Here is a 21,210-nt window from a genome sequence, read left to right on the forward strand (position 1 = left end):
GTCACGAAGATACTCAAGGATAGAGAAATAGGTTGACACGTACCGTTGGTCCTTCAAATTTTCTTCTCAAGTGTTTTTCCCTCCTTCCACGTTTTTCGTTCCTTCTATAGGTAAAGGAGACAAAGGTGCGAGAAGAAAAAAGTAAAAAGGAAGAAAGACTTGTTTTCCATGCCGAGAGAAACGGAGAGAAAGAGAAAGAGAGGGAGAGGGAGAGAGAGAGAATGAGAAAGAAACAGAGACCAGGTCGATTCTTCTCGACGGAGGAGACAGCGGTTCGCCATTAGCGCAATCTAATCGTCGGAGGTCCCTTAATAACAGGTTGGTCTCGAAGAAGCTGCTGCGGCAGACCAACGATTCTTCCTTCCTTCGAACCTGAGAAATGCCGAGATGCTTTGCTGGAAAAGGGAAGGGAAAAAGAAGGTGGAGAGAAACTTGGGCAGAAATTCATTCGGTTTCTCGAATAGCTCGAAGACCACGATGTCTCTTCTTTCTCTTTCTTTCATTCTCTTTATCTCTTACCTCTCTCTAATCTCTCTCCAGACCGGGGCGTTCAATTAATGCTTAACGACAAAACCGAGAGAAACTCTCTTCTACATTTTCTTTAAGAGCATACGTGGGACCGAAAGAAAAGGACCAACTTTAAGAATGCAACCATTACTTTAAGAAGATAGTAGCGCTAATTGTGAAACGTCCTTTTCTACCCAACCGCAAATTGCCTGGTACGCGTTCGAAGAATGCGCATCGAATCGTTTCATTCCTTCCTACGCTACTCGATGGCGCCGTAAACGCCACCCTCCATTTTTCAAACCCTCGTGGGCCCTTCCATCTTCTCCTTTCTCCCTTCGTTTCCTTTCGGTCTTGTTTGATAATTGAAAAGCACTCGAAATATTAATGTACCATTGGTTTGCTTTACCTACGGGCTACCTATTATCGTCAGACAATATTAACTTTTTGATAAGGACGATTACAGGAAAGACTCGACTTTCTTTCGTTTGTCAGTATATAATGAACCTTATGTTTCGTACCTACTATTCCTACAGCTGCTTCTTTGATTCTCTCTCTCTCTCTCTCTTTCTTTCTTTCTCTCTTTCATAGTCTTTTTTCCTTTTTTATTTTTGAAAGTATCATTCATTTACCAAAGAATTCTTTTTCTCTATCTTTCTTTCGTAGGATTCAATCCTACGAGTCCAGATTGCAATTTGTTGCACGATTCTTCCTGGAACCCCATGGGACATGGCTCTGTCATTATCTCGATAGCTACGAGAAGAGCAAAGAAAGGAAGAAGAAAAAGAGGAAGGAGGAGGAGGAGGAGGAGGAGGAGAAGCAGAAGGAAGGTACTGTGGTAACGCGAGTGAAAATTGAAGGAGAGGAATATCTCTTCTTTCTGAATTATAAGCAGTCTTTCGTTTAAAAAAGGTAGATCCGGCACGGTGGGCCCTTCTCTCTCTCTCTCTCTCTTTCTCTCCCTCTCTCTCTCTCTTTCTATCTATCTATCTATCTATCTCTCCTTCCCTCACGCTTTCTTAAGAACCCTCAGTCTTTCGCCTATGGTCGAGATAATTCGTGTTCTAGGTAATACGGGATACAATCTAGCGGATTATGGGGCACCGAAATTGCCAGGTTACGAGAGTAAGAGAAGAGGAATGGGGGTGAGGGGCTAGAAGAATGTGCAGGACTAAAGTCGCCGCCCTTTTTGGAAAAGCAACGTGTCATTAAAGACGGCTCGAGTCCTTTATATCGAACGTTCCCTTTTTATTTATCTATCCATTATGTTTCCCTCTTTCGCGGTTGTCCCTTTTGAGTGGCCACTTTATTCCTTTTACTTTTTACGATTGTGAACAAAAAAAATTTGTTTCTTTTCCTTTTTTCTTTTCTTCTTTTTTTTTCTTTTTTTTTTTTTTATTTCAAAACATCGGTTATATGTTTGAAACTAACGAAAAGAGCGTTATTAAAAGTTTACCAAATATTATGGATTTTCATTTTGTCATTAGGATACGTTGCTACGTATAAAACGAATGTTACGTGGACGATCTTGTTTTCGAACATGAAATACGACTCTTTCACTTCGTCCGTCCTATCTAATCCATCTATCTAAACGTTCACCTATCTTTCCATCCATCTATTCACCCGCGTATTCGTCCGTCTATCCGTCTTTCCTCTTCCACTGCTTACCTCTACGGTCCGGAGATATCCCACATGGTAGGAAGGATCGCAGTCACTGGTAAATAATGCGCGTGTGGAGAATGAAGAAGAGAAAGAGAGAGTGCCCTCACGAAACAAAGAATAGAACTCGTACTCTTTTTGTTTCTTCCAAGCCGATGGAAACGAGAAGGATTTGTTAAAAGATTCCAAAGGTTTCCTGGATTATCTTTCTCCTTTGAATTTCTACTTTTCTCATTTCGAATATTAAAACCAAAGAGTGAAAGAAAGAAAGAGAGAGAAAGACATTATCATTAGAAAAATAATAGATTCTCGATTATAAATATAATTATAAAATGTAACGTACGATCTCTTTGAATACCCCTTGGTAGCTCTTTATCGACGAAACGTATCGTGATTCGAAATCGCAAGAAGTAAATCGATCGACGTGAGAGTTGGAAGGAATAAGGACGTGAAGATCTAATGAGACCGAACGACTGAATGAAGATAATCTTATTACCCATAAAGGTACAAGGCTCTTGGTAGCCGTAAAGGAGCAAGGAACCAAGGAAAAAAGGTGCGGCAAGATGGATAACATGGAGGACGGCGACTGAGTCGCGCGACTCGAGAGGTTGTCTCGTTCTAGTAATGTGGGAACGATCTCTTACGATGATGCGGATCCGATCGGTGGATGATAAAAAGAAAGTAATGAAAGAGAGAGAGAGAGAGAGAGAGAGAGAGAGAGAGAGAGAGAGAGAGAGAGAGAGAGAGAGAGGAAGGAAGAGAGATCCACATATATGGAAGGCGAGATCGAGAATTTACGAGCGCCAGTAAAGTTCTAACCCCTTAGGGATATATCGAAGATTTGTCGTACAACTTATCGATTCCATTAAGTACCTACTATTAGTCCGATAAGTCGAGGTAGGCGCGATCGAGTTCCAAGGATAACAGATTTCGAACAGTCCGGTCCAGATTTACTTAAGCGTCCTGAAATGGATTCATTTGTTTTAAGGGTTAACACTACGTCACGGTGATCCTTGCTTCGAGATAAAAGAGTCGATCCGTAAGAGATACTTCTTACATTCCTTATCTTTTATTTTCTTCTTTTTTTGTTTTGATCTTTTTTCGAAGCACGCGAATGTCGTTTTGCTTCTCTCAGAATATTTCAAATGCATCGCTCACGACCAAAGACATCCGTCTTTTCCTCTTCGGGTCCCTCGACGTCCTTCCTTTCGAGACGATCGTCCGCAGAACGATCAACGTTTCTCTATCACGGGACGACGTCTACGAGAAACGGGACAAGCTCGGATTTCACTCGTGGGGCTTGAGAGAGAGAGAGGGAGAGAGAGAGAGAGCTCGCATCGTAACCCAAGACGTAGTCGACGTCGATTTTCCTCTTGAAAATTAATGGACCCGCTGACGCTAGCGTAAAAAATATTCTCCACCCTCTGTAGAGTTTCCCTCGCGAGTTACTTGGAAGGTGGATTTTCTTTCTTCGTCTTTCTCACGTTACAATTCGATCGTCTCGGAGTCCCCAATGCGTGTTCTTCCTTTTACCAGCTTACTTCGACTACCTACGAGAATCCAAATGGATATACGATATATCTGAAGAAAAAAGAAAAAAAGAAAAAAAAATTGAGAACATCCAATTTCCCTGTCATTCGTTCGAACATAAAAATATGTGGGTACGCGATAGCCGTATATTTAAATTCATTGAATGAGTTCGTTACGTCTTAACGTCAACGACAATTATACTATTGTGATTCGAAGAATTAAATTGTGCGTATGTATGTATGTGTGTGTGTGTGTGTGCTCCTACGACGATGTTCACCCTCTAGAAAATTTTCCAATTCGTTTATGCGACCTTTTTGTAAACTTCGATCGTTCCCCAAAGGAGACTTCCTCGTCTTACGTCATTTATTTTTTTTTCCTCTCTCTCTCTCTCTCTCTCTCTCTCTCTCTCTCTCTCTTTTTTTACATATGTATGGAGAATACGAATTTTTCTATTTATGTAAACCGAATCGTCTCACCCTCGATTCAATTCAAGTAGCATAGAATATCGAAGATATGCATAAGAGAGAAAGAGAGAGAAGTAGATCCAAAGGGAGATACGAGCTTCGTTGACCTCCTGGCGAAACGAAACGACCTTACAAGAGTTTCCTCTTAAGAAAAGCAACTCACGAGAGCGAAAACGAGGGGTGGGAGGGGGAAGGTGGGAGAAAAGAAGGAGAAAGCGAATGCGAGGGGTTCACGAAAAAACATTCGAGTGAAACGAGGTGGTTTCTACTCGACGTTGAATTTCACGACGACAAAGAAGGACCACCTCGTAGGTCCACCTCGAAAATTTTCCTTTCCTATCTTTTTATTTTTCGTTCGTTCGTTCGTTCGTTCGTTCGTTCGTTCGTTCGTTCGTTCGTTCGTTCGTTATTTTTCTTTTCTTTCTGTTTGCTTTTATTTTTTTTTTATTTTTTTATTTCTCATTTCTCCGTATAGACAGTCAATGTTCGTTCACACGGCGTTCTTCTTTGAACGATAAAGAGTCAGTTCCGTTTCCGGCACGTGCGTCTCGTAAATGGCGTGTTTTCCGCGATACTACGTGATGCCGCATGTCGTAGATCGTTGTAAGAAGGCAGACAGGACTCGAAAATGAGAAACGACGAATCCGTGAACGCGTCACGTGCGACTGAGATACACTTTCGAAAAGGAGTGGGCGACACGTGTTTCAGACAGCAAGCCAGCCAACCGAACGTCCGATTCATCCCTCCTTTTTTCTTGACCAGAACCCGCATTATTTTCGAATTTCAAGTCCCTTGGCCCTTTTCTTCGGCGCCATCGAACATCAAACGTCTTTGTGCCGATAATATACCTAAGAGTAGATAAACCAACAAGATACAAGCTTATCCATACAAATACAATAAATAGAATAAAATGTAAGAAAGTAAAAGTATTCTTACCGGAAAACATATTCACGATTCTCGTGTAAACAGACGAGTTAATCGCATAAATAAGAGGATAGGATTACGAGGCAAGAAGAGATCAAAAAAAAGAGAGAGAGAGAGAGAGAGAGAGAGAAAGAGAGGAAAGAAAAAGAAAACAAAAAGATTCACCTGTAGCAACCCTCGAGATTTTCGTGCGTGACGCGAGTGGAACCACTCAGGCTACCCTTTTTTCTCTCTGGGAAATCAGAAAACGACCATGAGTGTCCCTTACTTACAAGGGAAGGGACACGAGTTATATAATAAATCTTTGAAGCTCGGTCGGGACGGGAGTCTTTGTTCTCTCGTTGCCTTCTCGGCCGTCGGAGTGTCGAAGATTTTCTTTCGAGGATGATCGTGAAAAACGTAGGACTTTAAGGAATGTTACGAGTGTAAGTATCTTCGAAGGGTTTCGAGAATCTGTTGGCAAGGAACGACCGAGGTAAATGGAACGCTATCATGGCCGTGGTTCGAGCACCCCCTGCTGTTAAAGCAGCTTCGTAGGTACCAGACTGGAGGGGGTGTGGCAGTGGTACACCCTTCGAAAGAACCCTGCGGTCATTCTCGTTCTTTGGTCGTCGGTAACCTTTAAAGCCGCGTGCACACCGAACGTACTATTATGCAGCAGGCTCCAAGCTATACGAACACGAAAACTATGCCAACGAAAACGAGGACGACGACGACGACGACAACCACGAGAACGATGATGACCGTTACGGAACCGCCCTGTAATGGGATAAAAATAACCGTGTTTATATAGGATTACGAGCAGATCATCTTCTCTATTTTAGTGCGAGACACCATGTAGGAAAAGAGAATAGGGCAAAGAATGCTTTCGGCGAAGGGTATGACCAAACTACTCCGTTCTCTTCTTCAACTCCCTCCGTTATTGTCTAGCTCCGAGGGATACTTGTTTATCGATTAGCGGCTCTGTTAGAGCTACGAAATACGCTAACTGTAACCGAGCTTATCCCCAAGTTAACCATGAATAAATATCGTCGTTTGACCTACACACTGCGGTTAATGTTCGAGATGAGATCGGAAAACATCCTGAATAATATATGCATTTTGCAAAGCGATTCGCAGCAACCCCTTCGGTGTTTAATAGAATACGTAAATTCTTCTTGATAAATATTTAAAGATTCTCGAACGTTTTCAAACTCGTTCCTGGGTAAGAATCGTAGGACGGTACATTATTGAAAGTATTAGCATATTTGAAATTTATTTCGCGACCCTTTAGAAATTCATACGATCATCCTATGCAAATTATCTAACTATGGTCTCGTAATAACGAAATTCTAATTGATGATCGTGCTACCGAACGAATTTCATTGGTTAAAACGCAATACGATTCGAATTTTCGATAACAGAAAGCGAACACGAATTTAAAGCTTGTTACGAGCGTGTCCCTTTCTTTCTCCCTTCATCGATACAAGAAAGAACCTGGAGGGCCTCTAAACGAGCACAAAAGAAACAAGCTCGGTCCACATGTTCTCCATTGATCCAAAATTCTTCTACCAGCATCCTTCGAAAGAAACTTACAAAGCGGTAGCTTTCCGATGCAATGAACAACGACAATAAAACTCGAAGCAACGTGTTCGAAGATATCGAATTCGAAATTCGAGATTGTCATCGAACGAAAAGGATATTTCCACGTATCCGAATATCGACCTGTAAAAGATTACAAATCGAATTTATGAAAATTACGAATTATTAATTACGACAAATTCAAAAGAAATAAAAATTACACAGGGTAATAATAATATCGAATAAAATTAGATTTGCAAGCTCGACCTCTCGTTTTTGAATTTTCCGTGACAAAATATACGATCGTAAAAATATTACATTTACTTTATTATCACGATGTCATAGTAATTACGGTTATTTCCGCTGTACAATTGTCTTCCACGATAACGAGTTTGCGACTTACTCGGTCGCAGAAAATGTGGAAATCGTTCATTTTCTACACCTTGCGTCGTTTCTCCGACTGTCCTCGGATCATCCACCCCAAGAGGAAAAAGAGAGAAAAGGATAAACGATGAACAAAAGAAAGAGAGAGAGAGAGAGAGAGAGAGAGAGAGAGAGAGAGAGAAAGGAGACAGAAGCGATTTCTGCTTCCACTCTCTTCCACCATGTCTGTTTGCTTTCGTAACACGTTAACGAGACTCGTCGCGAAATTCGAACGGCGATATTAAGCACCAGCCAACTCTCCCCCACCTCGTCATCCCACCCTAACCACCGCCCGTCGCCCCCACTACTTCACCCTCATATTTGATTATAGTTTTGCTAATTGCGTCGGTGTAAGAGAGAAGGGAGTAACATTCGATGTACTCATGGTGGGGGTAACGCATGGAAACGAACGTTATTAAATTATTCTAGCCTAACGCTGTATCCGTTCACGTTCATGGACATAAATTGACACCGAAAACGTTCGAACCGAATGGCTCCAACGTGTACCATTCCCGATCGCTACGTTGCAAGCTCCGCAATGGGATTAAATTCCTGTTATTAATGGATTTGTTTGCGGTACCCGACTCGACGGTCAATATTTATTTATCCGAACGGACGTTAACGCTGCGACAAGTACTACACTAGCCCTGAGGGGTTTTGTAGCCTGATAAGAGTTACCTTCGTGGAAAAGGGAAGACGGTGAAAGGGGATGTTTCCTAAATAAATGACTCCCGTATTTATTTGGTGAAAAAACAAATTTGTACACCTACTAAAATGCCGAGAAACGGCTGCGTTTTTTCGTTTCGAAAAAAAAACCGGAACGCGAGGGGCTAAATTTCTCTCTCTTTCTCTCTCTCTCTCACTCTCTATCTCTATCTCTTTATTTTCTCGAAAGTCTTTCGAAGCTTTCTTTACTTTGGTCTTGACGATAATCAAACCGTACCTTTTTCTACATTTTTCTAAAGGTATCCTACACTTTGCTCTTTAACCGTTCGACTTTATGTTTTTCAACGATGACTTTTAGCGATGGATTTCGATTCCCAAAGCTTTTTTTTTCCAAAGTATTCTCATAATTCTACCGCACCGATTCTGACTAGCGTTTGACAGGCATATCGAACGCAATACATCACCGACCCTTCCCGGTTGGCTCGGTAATTCGAGAGAGCCGATGTATTTTTTGGTTCACGTAAAATTTACCTGTGGTTTGACGTTCTCCATAAGTTGTACGAACGTTTTTTGAAATCTCTATCTTTCTTCTTTTTTCTTTCTTTGTCTTTTTATACAATAATACTATTCCATAAAAGCGCACATGTCTGCCTAAAAGAGAAAGTGCGTGTTTTCATCCGAAATCATGCCTGAAAAAAAAAGAAAAAAAAAGAAAAAAAATGTAATGAAACAATGCGCGAATTAAATATTGGATCGCGAGAAATTGAGATTTGAAAGGTATGATGAACGACTCGACGAGTTTCTATATTATTATTTTTTTTTGTTTTTATGAAAATTTACCAATACGAGAAAAACAAACCGACTCGCGCGAGAGCTCGCGAGCTACTCCGCAGCATCCGGCGCGTGGTAGAGATACTCGACGTCTCATTTCCCCCACCAGATCGTTTTCTACCTACTCTGGCACACTCTCCCCACCATAAACTCCCCTACCAGCATCATAGCCGCCACCACCACTAGCACCACCGCCGCCGTTAGCCGCCGCCGTTACGGCCGCCCAGCACCGGCGCCCAAGAGCCGAAGGGCCCCGAGTCTTTCCTGCTACGAGTCAGTTGGCCGACATGAGCCGCGCGTGTTTGTTAGGGCTCTTCGTGTCCGTTTCTTTCTCGAGATTGATCTCTCGTAACTCATCGACTCGTCGATGCTCGATTTATTAAAACTATTATACGGCCTGTCCGATCGAAACGATTTATTTTTCATACGAATCATTCCATGATCGGATAATATTATCGATCGAATTTATATAAATATATGTGAACGAAATGCGATTACGAGATACGATTGTTTATTGTTTTCCTTTTTTTTTTTTACTTTCTTTTTTTTTTTTTCTTTCTTAAATCAAGTGCGTAAACATACGTGCGTAGGACGATACGGTGCTCCGGAGTGACGAGAATTTTAGTGTTATATACCGACTCGTTCGTTTCTTCGAATTTGTTTCTTTTTTTCTTCCGTCTCCTACTTCTTCTACTTCTACTTCTACTTTTCGATCGATCTTCTGTCGGCGGACACGACCAAGTTTTTCTTTCCAAGGATAAGTTGAATATCGTCGAAAAACAGGTCGAAACACGACGCTGACAAGACAAGCACGGTGTAACGAACTGTATGGATGATAACAGTGTAAGTGCGGTGGGGTTAAAGTGCCAGCCCGTTTATGGATAACTACGATCGGTCGATCGAATTTACGAGTAAGTGATAACACAGTGTACATGTATTTATGAGAGAAAGTTTCTTTTCCTCGGTTTTTCTCTTTTTCTTCTTGACCTTTCCGTTTTCTTTTACACGAAACGAAAATGTCTAGTATACTTGTAATATAATTCTTATAAATATATTCGTGTTATATCGTCTGACGTGTCGTCCTCCAACGGATCGAATAGATGACTATTTATTAGGACGTAGAAGTCATAAAAAAATATTAGAGACAAATTTTAATCGAAATGAAGACTTTCTATTCTCGATGCCAGGACGAAAGTATTTTCGAATCGTTCGACCGAATGCACAATCTCAATAGCTCCCTCTCTCTCTCTCTCTCTCTCTCTCTCTCTCTCTCTCTCTCTTTCTCTGTCTATCTATCTATCTATCTGTCTATCTATCTATCTATCTATCTTGTTCTTCTACTTCTCTGGTGAACAAAATTAGGAGAAGATAGACGTTCGACTGGCAACCCCCTAAAGAACTCCCGCTGTGCTTTTTCGATCTTTTAGAAACGTCAGCGTAGACAAACTACGCAACACGATTTACGAGTTTCTCGTGTAGGTATATAAGTACTTACTTACCTATCCGACGAATATCCTTTCTCGAAAAAATTTAAATTATCTTGAAATTATGCATTTTCTTTTCTTTTCTTTCTTTTTTTTTTTTTTTTTTCTTTTAATCGAATATACACGACTACCTCCGACACCTCGGTGGTTATCTTGCCGACGGACTGTATCGCGTTACCGCGCTCAAATCGAGTCGTTAAATAAACGCGAAGCGACACGAACCATTTCTCCTTCTTTACTTGTTGCTTCCTCTCGATTGTTTGTTCATTTTTTCGTTCTTTTTCTTTTTCTCCTTTGTTTTTTTATTATTTCGTTTTATTTTATTTATTTTTCATATTTTTTCTTTTGTATCGTTTCATTTCACATAGATACGTTTAACACGAATGCGCTCATGTTATCCGTTTTATAACAATGCTCGTACTGATGGATAAGGTCAGAGCCATCGTTCGATTTCCCATTATTACTTTTCTTTTCTTTTTTTTTTTTTTTCTTTTTCCCTCACTTTTTCCTTCCTTCCGTAGGGAATAAGCGGAGTTATTTAACTCTCGCATACAACGCGTTTGACGCGAGCTATTTATACTTATACTCCTCCTATCCTATCTTGGCACTCGGCCAATGGTACTAATCTTCATCGTGACCCTATGACACGAACGGTAATACTTTTATATCGTGTTCATCCTCCTACATTCGTCCCTTTTTACAGAGAGGCGAGAAAAACTTTTCAAACAAATTTCCGAGACGAAAATGTGTTCGTCCGTTCGTTCGTTCGTTCGTTCGTCCGTTCGTTCGTTCGTTGGTTCGTTCGCATCGATGAACGTAGACCGACTCGTTTTCACGTACGAAATCGAATTGGCTCTATGTGCCTAGAGGCACATAGATGATTTTTTTGTTTCTTTTTTTCCTCTCTCTCTCTCTCTCTATTTTTCTTTTTTTTGGCATTTTTTATTTTTTTCCCTCCCTTTTTTGTTATTTTCATTTTTATTATTTCAAAGCATAGGAGGAGGGCGGAACAACCGAGCGGAAATAAAACGCGAGTCACGTCGGCGATAAACTAGAAACATTTTGCGAACGCATGTCGGACGAGCCAGCAGCGTTGGTGTTACGGCTGGCGGTCGTCTAGCATTTTTCTTCTTATAGCAAACGCGTTAGGTCCAAGTCTACGAGAGGGATAAATAGCCGCTAGCTAGTCGAGTTCTCTTACGAAGGCTAACGCGGAAAACGCATAACCGTAAAATATCCTTCCATATGCGGCCGTGGTAGCGAATGTGAGATTTACAAACATTCGAGTGCACTTACTAGAATTACGTCTACGGGATCACGTCCCTTTTGGTTGGCCGTTTACAGTGGCAATAAGTTTTCGAGGATTTATGCGAAATATACCTATACATATACATATACATATACGTATATATGTATATATATATGTATATATATTATACAAACGTATGTATGTATATAGGTGCGTATGCGAGAGAACGCGAGCGCCACCAACGAACCCTCTACCTTTACTTTAAACTTGCATCCGTTCTCTCTGTCTAGGAATATTCCCGAGATACGTATCGTGCTGAATTCACGAGCGCGTTTTAACCCTATAACTGTTGTCCGTATTTCCTGCCAACTGTCAGAGTTACGTTTGCAAAAGTGAACGCCTCCCCTCGTGGAAATAGAAATCCAAGTTTCGATCTCTGATCTCTCTTCGAACGTGTTACCTCTACGTAAAAAAAGAGACAGTACGGACGGGAGAAAAAAAAAGAAACATACGCACATATACGATACGACCAAAAAAAAAAAAAACAACAACAACAACAACAAAAATATCAAAACGTTGTCTCCGTTTGCGAGTGGAATAATAAATCGTACACAACTTTTTTTTCCCCAAGTATTACACTATCTACCGATCGATGAACGCAACAAACTGGTCGTTAGAAGAGGCACGTTCCACAATCTCTCTCTCTTTCTCTCTCTCTTTCTCTCTCTTTCTCTGTCTCTTTATTTATCTATTTCGTTCTAGTTTAAATTCGATATCTGAAGGAGGAAGAAATTACAAAGATCTTTTTGCAGAGAGAACGAAGTGAACGATTTGTAGTAAGATTCCGTAACTGGCATTCCCCTCCTTCAATTCTCCGCTATAACCACCATCGAGATACTCGATAGAACATTTCGATGTTCCGTTGGAAGATCGTAGTACGTCGTAGGACGAGGGCAACGTAATCCTTCGATCCTACGTTGCAGCAGGAGCGACGGTGATTTGCAAAACGATCGATTCAATTACTACCTTCGACGATACGTCGGTTACGATCGGTGAGCGTGTGCGATGCTATCGAGTATCACAGTGTTCCCCGTGTCTCGAGTGCTCCTATAAGAATATCGATGTTGAAATTCGCCATATATATTCGTTCGAACGATCGGTAACACAATATTCTCGACGATCCGTGCCGTTTATCGCCACCGTTACCGATAATTCGTGACACACGTGACCTCTCGATCGATCCTCAAGTTTTTACGTTGTTTGCCGAGACACCGCCGTTCTTTCTCTTTCTCTCTTTTTCTTTCTCTCTCTCTCTCTTTCTCTCCGTCTTTCTCTTACAAACCGGATAACACATTGCGCCTTTCCTTTGGCTTTCATTTGATCTGACCGAATAATTAATGATTCCGCGATATCTCGCTTTAAAGCTGTGAGAAATGACGGAACTTATCAATCGTCATTGGCGCCGGATTAATAATGATCGTTCATAGTATTATTAATAGTAATAATAATAATAATATTGTTATTATTATTATTATTATTATTATTATTATTATTATTATTATTAATAATGATGACGACGATGATGACGGTGATGATGGTGATGATGACGATGACAAGAATAATAGTAATCGCTTTGTTCGAGTTATAGAACAGTCACAGAATTCGTCGTTATTATTGTGCTATTTAACGAAACGTCCATTAATCTCAGTAGAGAGAAGTAAGTCATACCTTTTGCATTTTATGACGCGGCCCATTAATTATAACGCGAATGTTACAACGACGAATTCGATTTTAGTTCATCGAGGTAATTCAATTTCGTTTACAGTGGATCGTGCTTTTAACGTAATTCGGTTAAACGATTTCATCGATTCCAACGATCGATATCGTTTCCAATCGAAATTTGATAGCGTCGTCGATAGGTCGAAATAAATAAGTAAAATATGTACGTAAAGAGATTATCGATTTTGTTCTACAAAACACAAAAGCGTAATATTTTGAGAAAAGGAAAAAAAGAAATGTATTTCGAAAGAAAAAGAAAAAAGATGACGTCCCGTTGTCGAAGTTAACAATCGATGCAAATCGTTGAGAAAGCTTGTTACGAGTGTATCGACATTAACCAGTAACCATTATCTATCCCATAGCATAGTTAATAAATTAACAAAGTAAATGGGTATTCGACTGTCGATTCCAAAAACGGTAAGTACCGTGTTACTGATTTACAATCAAGACGAATGGCTTGTCTTTTTATTTGAAAACCAATTAGTCCGTTCGTTAAATATGATCTGGACTATTCTAAAGCCGTGCAATTTTCTTTCTTTCTTTCTTTTTTTCTTCTTCTTATTTCCCGAGCTTAATCTAGTCCGGATCGATAAGAAGAAAGAGGAAGGATATAGAAGTAGAATTAGTAACGCGTTCGCTCTCTCTTTCTCTCTTTCTCTCTCTCTTTCTCTGTCTTTCTCTTTCGCGAATAGATTACGTTCGACGAATGACAATATCCTGGTAGAAACTACACGGTGGGTGGCGGCTATGTTCGTTCGATACTCGAAAGGAAGGACACCTTATTTGACTTCGTCGAGAAAATGTTATTAACGATTAAACGGACTACCTATGCTCTATCGACGTTAGACTTTCGAGTAGTCGGTCGACTCGACTCGACTCGACTCGAGTCGAGTCGAGTCGAGTCGATCGTTACAAGAACGGTACGCGTTTCGTGTTTCACGAGAGAAAAGGACTCTTAAAACTAATGAAGTCGAACGAGTCGAAAAGGAAAGAAGGAAGGAAGGAAATAATGAAAGAAAAAAAAAGGGAAAAAGAAAAATAGAAGAGGAAAGAAATAATAAAAAAAGAAAAATGGAAGAATACCCTTCGGCAAAAGCCCGTTTTCAACGTGCTTTTATATATGTCCACGAAATTCTCATCTCTCTCTTCTCTTCTCTTCTCTTCGACGTTCCTTCGCTATTACCACCTTAGTCGTTTCGTTTCTGTAAACATTGCGAGCTTGACACGCGTCTCTTTGAACATTTTACTTCGCCGACCGTTTGCCTTTCGACTTCTATTTCGTTTTCACCTAACGAAAATTCATTCTCGAGTTTCGATAACCCAGACGGATTATCGGTAATTAACAGGAATTAGTTGGGCCGCAAAGTAATTAATTTATCGCTTTCCATTATCCGATGAACCTTTGTTAATAATACTCCTGTCTCCTGAGTTATAATTAAAGGCTGACATCAATGGCGGCGAACGAAAAATGATCTCTGATAAAAGCTGAAAATATCAAATTACTTCGTTCACCAAATTCCGATAGTGTTCGCTGTGATCGAAGTGAGACCACCTCGTCCTGTCGTTCTCCGCTAATTATCTATAATAGCGATAAATCGAATCTTTCTATCGAATTTCACGTTCGGTCGGTATTATTTTACAGCTGTTATTTTATATTTTAATGTAACGTTTTTCATTTCTGCGACAGCGTTTCTCTTATAATTAATACTTATTCCGTTTAAACGCGTAACAAGGATTATTTGATAAATAATTCGGTAAAAGAAATCTCTTAAAAAAAAAAAAAAAAAAGAAAAAAAGAAGTAAAAAGATAAAAAATAAATATAACGAACAGTTTGATAAATCATATGAAATTCGAGAATCGTCAAAGATCTATTGTTCGTAGATCACCGTCTGTCAAAAGGTGAACGTTCTTAATCGTGCTCTGCTGACTGAAAAGGTTGCTCGTACCCTTGACGAAGCTCGTAACGCATCGTGAGTACAGTACCGGCGATGATGGCGAACTTAATTGCAACGTCCGCGTAACGTGAAAATCAGATTAAAGCGGCGTCCTCGGTACGACACGAAAGAGCAAAAGATTCACCTCGGGCGTAACGCTTACAAACGACGCGTATTTTACGTCATTAGTTACGCCTTCGTCGAGAATGGTGGTTTGCTTGCTTGCTTGCTTGCTTGCTTGCTTGCTTGCTTGCTTGCTTGCTTGCTTGCTTGCTTGCTTTGCTTGCTTCCGTGCTACGTTCGACTGTACGCAAGATTTTCTAGCTTCCGTTTTTCACGCGGTACACGTACTCATATTTTACACGCAGGTGTGTTCGCGTGTAAAGAACTGGCAAGAACATATCACCGAACAGGAAGTTCGACGAACGTGAGCGCAGTCTTGCATAATCTCGATTAAGAATCTATTATTGATCATTCTATTTTGCATCTTTCTATTTTTGTTTTCTTCGAAAACGGTAAAACTGATATTCTTTATTCTCCTTTGCTATATATCTCTGTTTTCTTTGGATATTGAAAAATCTGAAAACCTGACTTTTGTAAAAAAAAAAAGAATAAAAAAAAAAAACAGAAAAGATCTTTCTCCTTCACCTTGAAAGATGCATCTCAACCGGATGCAGGATTTGGAAAATAGAGATCCATCTGGCATGCGTTCGATCCCATCTGCGAAGGAAAGAGAACCCGTGAGAATTTTGCGGAAGGGCTTGCCTGAAAAGGCGAATGTTCACGCTTCGTTGAATTTCGCAAAACGAGACTTTCACGTCGAATCTTACCTCTCTGTCTTTCTTTCGGTCAATATCTTCTTTTCTCTCTTTCTCTCTCTCTCTCTCTCTCTCTCTCTCTTTCTGTCTGTCTCTGTCTCTGTCTCTCCCGTTCTCCTTGGTTAATCTTTCTCTACCTATTGGTTGCTTCTAGCGCGTGCATTTTCCCGTCGACGGTGATTTACGAGCAAGCGCCAAGCACAAAGGATGCAAATCGAGAGGTCAGACAAAGTGAGATAGATGCGGATAAGAACTCTCCAATGGTATTTATTGTTCGGGAAGAAGCTTCCGCGGGAGAGAACGATCACGGAAGAGAATCGCCTACGCGTTACCTTCGACATTTTTTTTACCAACTCGTAACTCGTACGGTGTACTATATCGTCTCGCGATAACGTGGAACGACTTGGGGATCGTTTTATGGGGTTATCGCCGATGGTCCGCGAAAACTTTCGGGGCTTTACGACTGAGATATCCACGAACGATTCCAATAACAGAGAGAGAAAGATAGATAGAAAGAGAGGGGGAGAGAGAGAGAGAGAGAGAGAGAGAGGCGGACAGACAGACATATAAAGAGAAAGAGAGTAGATTAATAAAATAAAAGCGTTCTTCGAGCCAATGGAATTAACATAAAAAGAACATTTTCGAGAAATACTCGTAATGTTCAAATGTCCGTCCTAACAACGTTTCTCCCTTTTGGCAAAGAACCGAGTCGAGCTCTGTTTGCCGTTGAATTTGTCCCACGTGTGTCTCGTTTGCGAAAGGCCGGACGCTCGCCGCGTATTTGTCAATTTGCGTGACTCGACTTTGCTGTCCTGCTGGAGAGACAAATTACTGTCGGAATCTGGCCACTCTTCGTCCAGTGCATGTATGTTCAAAGAAAACTCGAGAAAAATAAACGACATTTGTATGTACATATATGTATGTAGGTGCGTATATTGTATGTATGTATTGTACGTAAACGTCGAGGAACGTTTCTTCTCGGGAGAAGAACAATCAAACGTCGAACGTTCGTTTCGTTCAACGAACGTTTCAACCATCTAAAGACTAGACACGCGTGCGTGTCCCTGTTACGTAAATCTACTCACGTTTCTTCTTTTACCGGCACGTTAAGTAGTTTTATCGAGCGTGGTATCAATTCTACGTACGCTTCTTTCTTTTTCTTTCTCTCACTCTTTCTCTCTATCTATCTCTCTATCTCTGTTGTACGAATATATCTATCCCGCGAGATTTCGAACAATTTCAGCTTACGATAGAAAAAAATCTACGAGACTTTTCTATATTATCCCATAGAGCGAACGTTTGTTGTCGAATATCGAAGAAGAAAATACTTTTCCCTTATTCCTTTCCCCTTCCATCTCCACGGAGGCCACCCAGTTCGATATCGAATATTCACGGAGCTTTATGATCGCCCAAGGCTCCTAGAGACTCGTCGTATTGTATTTTATATTCATCCACGTAAAAATGCGAAATAACTTTGCGCTTGCGAGAGAAACGTTGCGAGAGAGGAGTTGCTGGAGTTGCTGGTGGAAGTGGTAGGTGGAGGTGGAGGTGAATGTGGAGGTGGGAATAGAGAAGGAGTCTAAAGAGAGAGGGAGAGAAAAGCGAGGGCAAGAACGTTTGATCCTCCTACCGTGCGTCGTCCGAGGAAACGGCTTCTCCCCTCTTCGCGTGGCACCTCTCACGGAGGAGGATATACGCCTGGTATATTTTCAGACGTCGTTCCTATTTGCGAGATGACTCGCCGCTCAAAAGCCGTCCACGCTTGGGGTCGCGCCCGATGAAACGATCAAAGGAGAGGCGAGAAAGGTGTATTTCTCGGGCTCGTCGAACGTACGCCCTTTTGCCCTTCTCTCTCTCTCTCTCTCTCTCTCTCTCTCTCTCTCTCTCTCTCTCTCTCTTGGTCTCTATCTCTATCTCTCTTTAGTTTTCTCTCTTACTCCTGGAAAAGGTGATTCCACGATTTTCGAAAGGACGGTAAAAGGCAGTGCTATGCCTCGTTCTCTCTGCGTTCGAGGATAGACTCCGTTTCGACAAAGTGAAATCCTTTGATCCAGAGTCCCTGGGAAGCTGTAAAGATATCCAGACGGCCGTTACCATCGTTCCTTTTCTACCGATTCTCTCTCTCTCTCTCTCTCTCTCTCTCTCTCTCTCTCTCGTTCTCTTTCTTTTTCTCTTTCTCTCTTGTTCTCTCTTTCTCTTGTACCCGATAGCATAAGAGTAATCGCAACTTCCAAAATACCAGACTCACTCGAAATCCAGAGAAACTCGACTGCTATCTTCGAGTTACCACCGATCTTCTTCGATATTCGATATTACTGAACGAGAGCAAAGCCATGAGTTCCTCTTTGATCTCATTCAATCTCGTTTTCGTTGATTCCGTTTCAGTGATTCGAACGATACCGCTTGCTTCGTTATCCCGATCGGTCGACTGACTTTTTGCTGACTCTGCGATAAGAAACTCGTTCGTCGATAATCTATGTGATGTTCTTGTTCGAGGAATCATCCTCTAAGTCCTCCCTTTTGACGTACCATCCAGACTGTTAAACGACGTGACACACGAAACGCCTAGGAAAATCTTTTCTTTTTATCTTCTCGGTCATTCTACGGATGAAAATTCGAAAAAGTAACCTTCCTAAATAAACGAACGAAAATTCTTCCTTCTCCTTTTCCTTCTTCTCTCTAGGTGTTCTTAATCTATTTAAAATTCGTGTCGTAAAGCGAAGAGAAACATGGTTGTTCTTATCACTCTTTTAAAATCGAGAAGAAAAAACGTTTGGAGATCGGTTATCCGACTAGATAAAAAGAAAAAAGAGGAGAGGGAGAGAGAATGAGAGAGAGAGAGAGAGAGAGAGAGAGAGAGAGAGAGAGAGAGAGAGGAAGAAAAAGGAGATAGACAGAAAGAGATAAAGATAGAGAGAGAGAGTAAAAGAGATAGCGAAATCTGTTCTTTCCGAGCAGGTAGTCACAAATTTGTTCACGTCCGTGCAAACTCGAAAGTAGAAATACACCACCCCCACGCAGTGAGGCGAGCTACGACGAAGAAAAAAAAATGAACATAAATAAAAGTAAAAGAAACAGAAAGAAAGAAAGAGAGAGAGAGAGAGAGAGAGAGAGAGAGAGAGAGAGAGAGAGAGAGAGAGAGAGAGAGATAGGCACGCGTGTAGAAGCGCCATCGTGCTCGAAGAGAATACAAGAGGAGGACAGATCCATGGTGGCGCGCATAAAACTCCGCATGGTCCTATCTGAGCGATCTCGGGGTCAAGATCGTACGAAGATAGGGCTTGAGCTCGATCGGGCTCGTGTGAAACCACGACTAGGCGCATCTGCTCGCATCTGGCAGTTGCTTAAGTAACGATACTGCTTTGCTAGCGAGGGAGTAAGAAGCAGAGAACAAGATGAAAGAGAGAAAGATAGAAATACAAGAATATTCGTGCCGTCTATAAAGACGCTCCGCGAACCCACATCCCTCCTGCTGTTGTGCCAGGGTTGACATGTTTATTTCGCTCCGTAATCTTCTCGGATTACGTTCGCGAGGAAGAAGAAGAAGAAGACGAAGACGAAGACGAAGAAGAAGAAGAAGAAGAAGAAGAAGAAGAAGAAGAAGAAGAAGAGAAGGAAGGAAAAGGAGAAGAGAGAGAAAGAGAGAGAAAGAAAGAAAAAAAATCGAAAGGAACGAGATAGACGTCTCTCAAGGGGCCGAGTTTCGGTCATATTATACCTGAACATGGTCGACACGCGTCTTTCTCTTTCCCTCTCTCTTTCTCTGTCTCACGTTCTCTCTTTTTCTTTCTCTCTCTCTCTCTCTCTCTCTCTCTCTCTCTCTCTCTCTCTCTCTCTCTTTCTGCCTTCTTCTTTTTTTCCGTTGCGGTTTGCGCCTCGTTCGCTTTCCTTTCATCCGAAGGAGAAAAAGGGACTAACGGTGAAAGAGATCAGTAGGAAATTTATCGACTACCTCCAACGACGACGTTTTTCCGATATTTTTATCGCTTCTTCCTCGATTTCCTCTCATAGGATTACTCGGTGGTACTCTTGGAACGAGAGCGAGCAAGCGAGAGAGAGAGAGAGAGAGAGAGAGAGAGAGAGAGAGAGAGAGAGTATCATTCGCAAACGATCGAGGTTGCATCGAGCGTTAAATTAATGCTCTCCCCGTTGGTTTATCGATTCGAGCTCATAAATCTCCACCGAGAGATCCGCGGAACGAAAAGCCCAGGCCGATCTCGCATTCTGACAGGTTGCCTACCTCTACAGGTGGCTTATGACTTTTCGATGTACTTAAATGCGTTTTAGATGCGACCGATACCTTACGCGACCGTTACGCGAATCAATCATTTAGAACTGTTGTAAATAGTTGTAGATACTTATTAAAGGGATACGGAGAAATATGTTTGTCTTCGTGTATATACATTATCTAACATGGCGTACTTTGTCGAACATAGGAACGTAAACGAATGGACGCTCGAAGATAAAGCTCGACGGAGGAAAGGAACACGAGTAGCTCGTCCCTGTTCGCTAATAAAGTCCTTTGTAAGATTTATGCCATCGTGCATCGTTACGAAGACCATTCTTCGTTCGTCTCGCCCTCGTAATCGTCTATCTATTCATCGACGAAAAATTTTTCGAAAGGCACACCGGTCCGCATCGAATCCGCCGTGACCGCTTCTTCTTCTTCTTCTTCTTCTTCTTCCTCCTCATCTTCAATCCTCCTCCTGCTCCTCCTTCCTCTTCCGATCCTCTTCTTCTTATGCCGCTTAGAAAGATCCAAGAGAATCTTTCTCCTTCGAAACCGGTAGCTCAATCCTCCAGGGAATCCAGCCCGTTGACTCCCCTACCTGTTGTCACGCGATACTCGAGTCGCCCTTCCAAGCTTTAAACCGCATTTAAGACGCTGTCTCTTCCACCTCCGGGCGCTTTTAATCTCGGTTATGCTCTTCGAATGCGAACTCGTCAGAAGAATGATCCTTCTCTTGGATGCCGGCTCATACTATAGAAGATCATTCAGGATTTCTCACCTCGTCGTTCCTATAATCGGTCATGGATATCGTTTATCTCTTGTATAGAGTTTATAGATTATAGAGTATCGTCTTACCTACCTTGCCAATAGAATATCTCTCTCCCTCCCTCTCTCTCTCTCTCTCTCTCTCTCTCTCTCTGTCTCTCTCTCTCTCTCTCTTGTGTTTCGACGAATTTATTTTCTCTTACACTCGAGCCAACACAGCCGAAGCTCTCGAGTTCTTAGTCCCAAAGGGCTCGGAGGGATAAACGATGAGGCCACATCAAGAGCAGAGCCAGTTTTCAATGCTACGCAAACACTCGAGAGAAACTTTCCAATGGCCGAGCAAACTTTTTGAACGAAGCGAAATCTTGACAGTCGAGTCACGGTGTCA

At 41.5% G+C, this 21,210-nt stretch overlaps 1 protein-coding gene and 1 long non-coding RNA gene across 7 annotated transcripts in view; one reads left to right on the forward strand and one right to left on the reverse strand.

Moving 5' to 3' along the window:
* Positions 1 to 4,579: 4,579 nt before the first annotated feature.
* Positions 4,580 to 8,785, reverse strand: LOC122627631. Of its 2 annotated transcripts, none has more exons than XR_006326891.1 (3): positions 8,571 to 8,785; positions 8,262 to 8,419; positions 4,580 to 5,005 (listed from the first exon to the last, which is right to left on the reverse strand). It is a non-coding gene; the product is annotated as an uncharacterized LOC122627631 (long non-coding RNA). The 2 variants fall into 2 exon arrangements; XR_006326892.1 differs by having other exon boundaries at positions 8,590 to 8,681.
* Positions 8,786 to 8,845: 60 nt separating this feature from the next.
* Positions 8,846 to 21,210, forward strand: part of LOC122627630 (netrin receptor UNC5C-like) — a 39,610-nt gene continuing 27,245 nt past the window's right edge. For 4 of the 5 annotated variants that reach the window (XM_043808907.1, XM_043808908.1, XM_043808910.1 and 1 more), the window contains exon 1: positions 8,847 to 9,472. The gene's annotated coding sequence lies outside the window, so the exon portion shown is untranslated. Of the gene's footprint in view, positions 9,473 to 21,210 lie in introns of all 5 variants that reach the window. The other variant, XM_043808909.1, reaches the window with a different exon arrangement.

This window comes from Vespula pensylvanica, chromosome 3, assembly GCF_014466175.1.
Source record: "Vespula pensylvanica isolate Volc-1 chromosome 3, ASM1446617v1, whole genome shotgun sequence".
In the NCBI taxonomy this organism is placed as follows: domain Eukaryota; kingdom Metazoa; phylum Arthropoda; class Insecta; order Hymenoptera; family Vespidae; genus Vespula; species Vespula pensylvanica.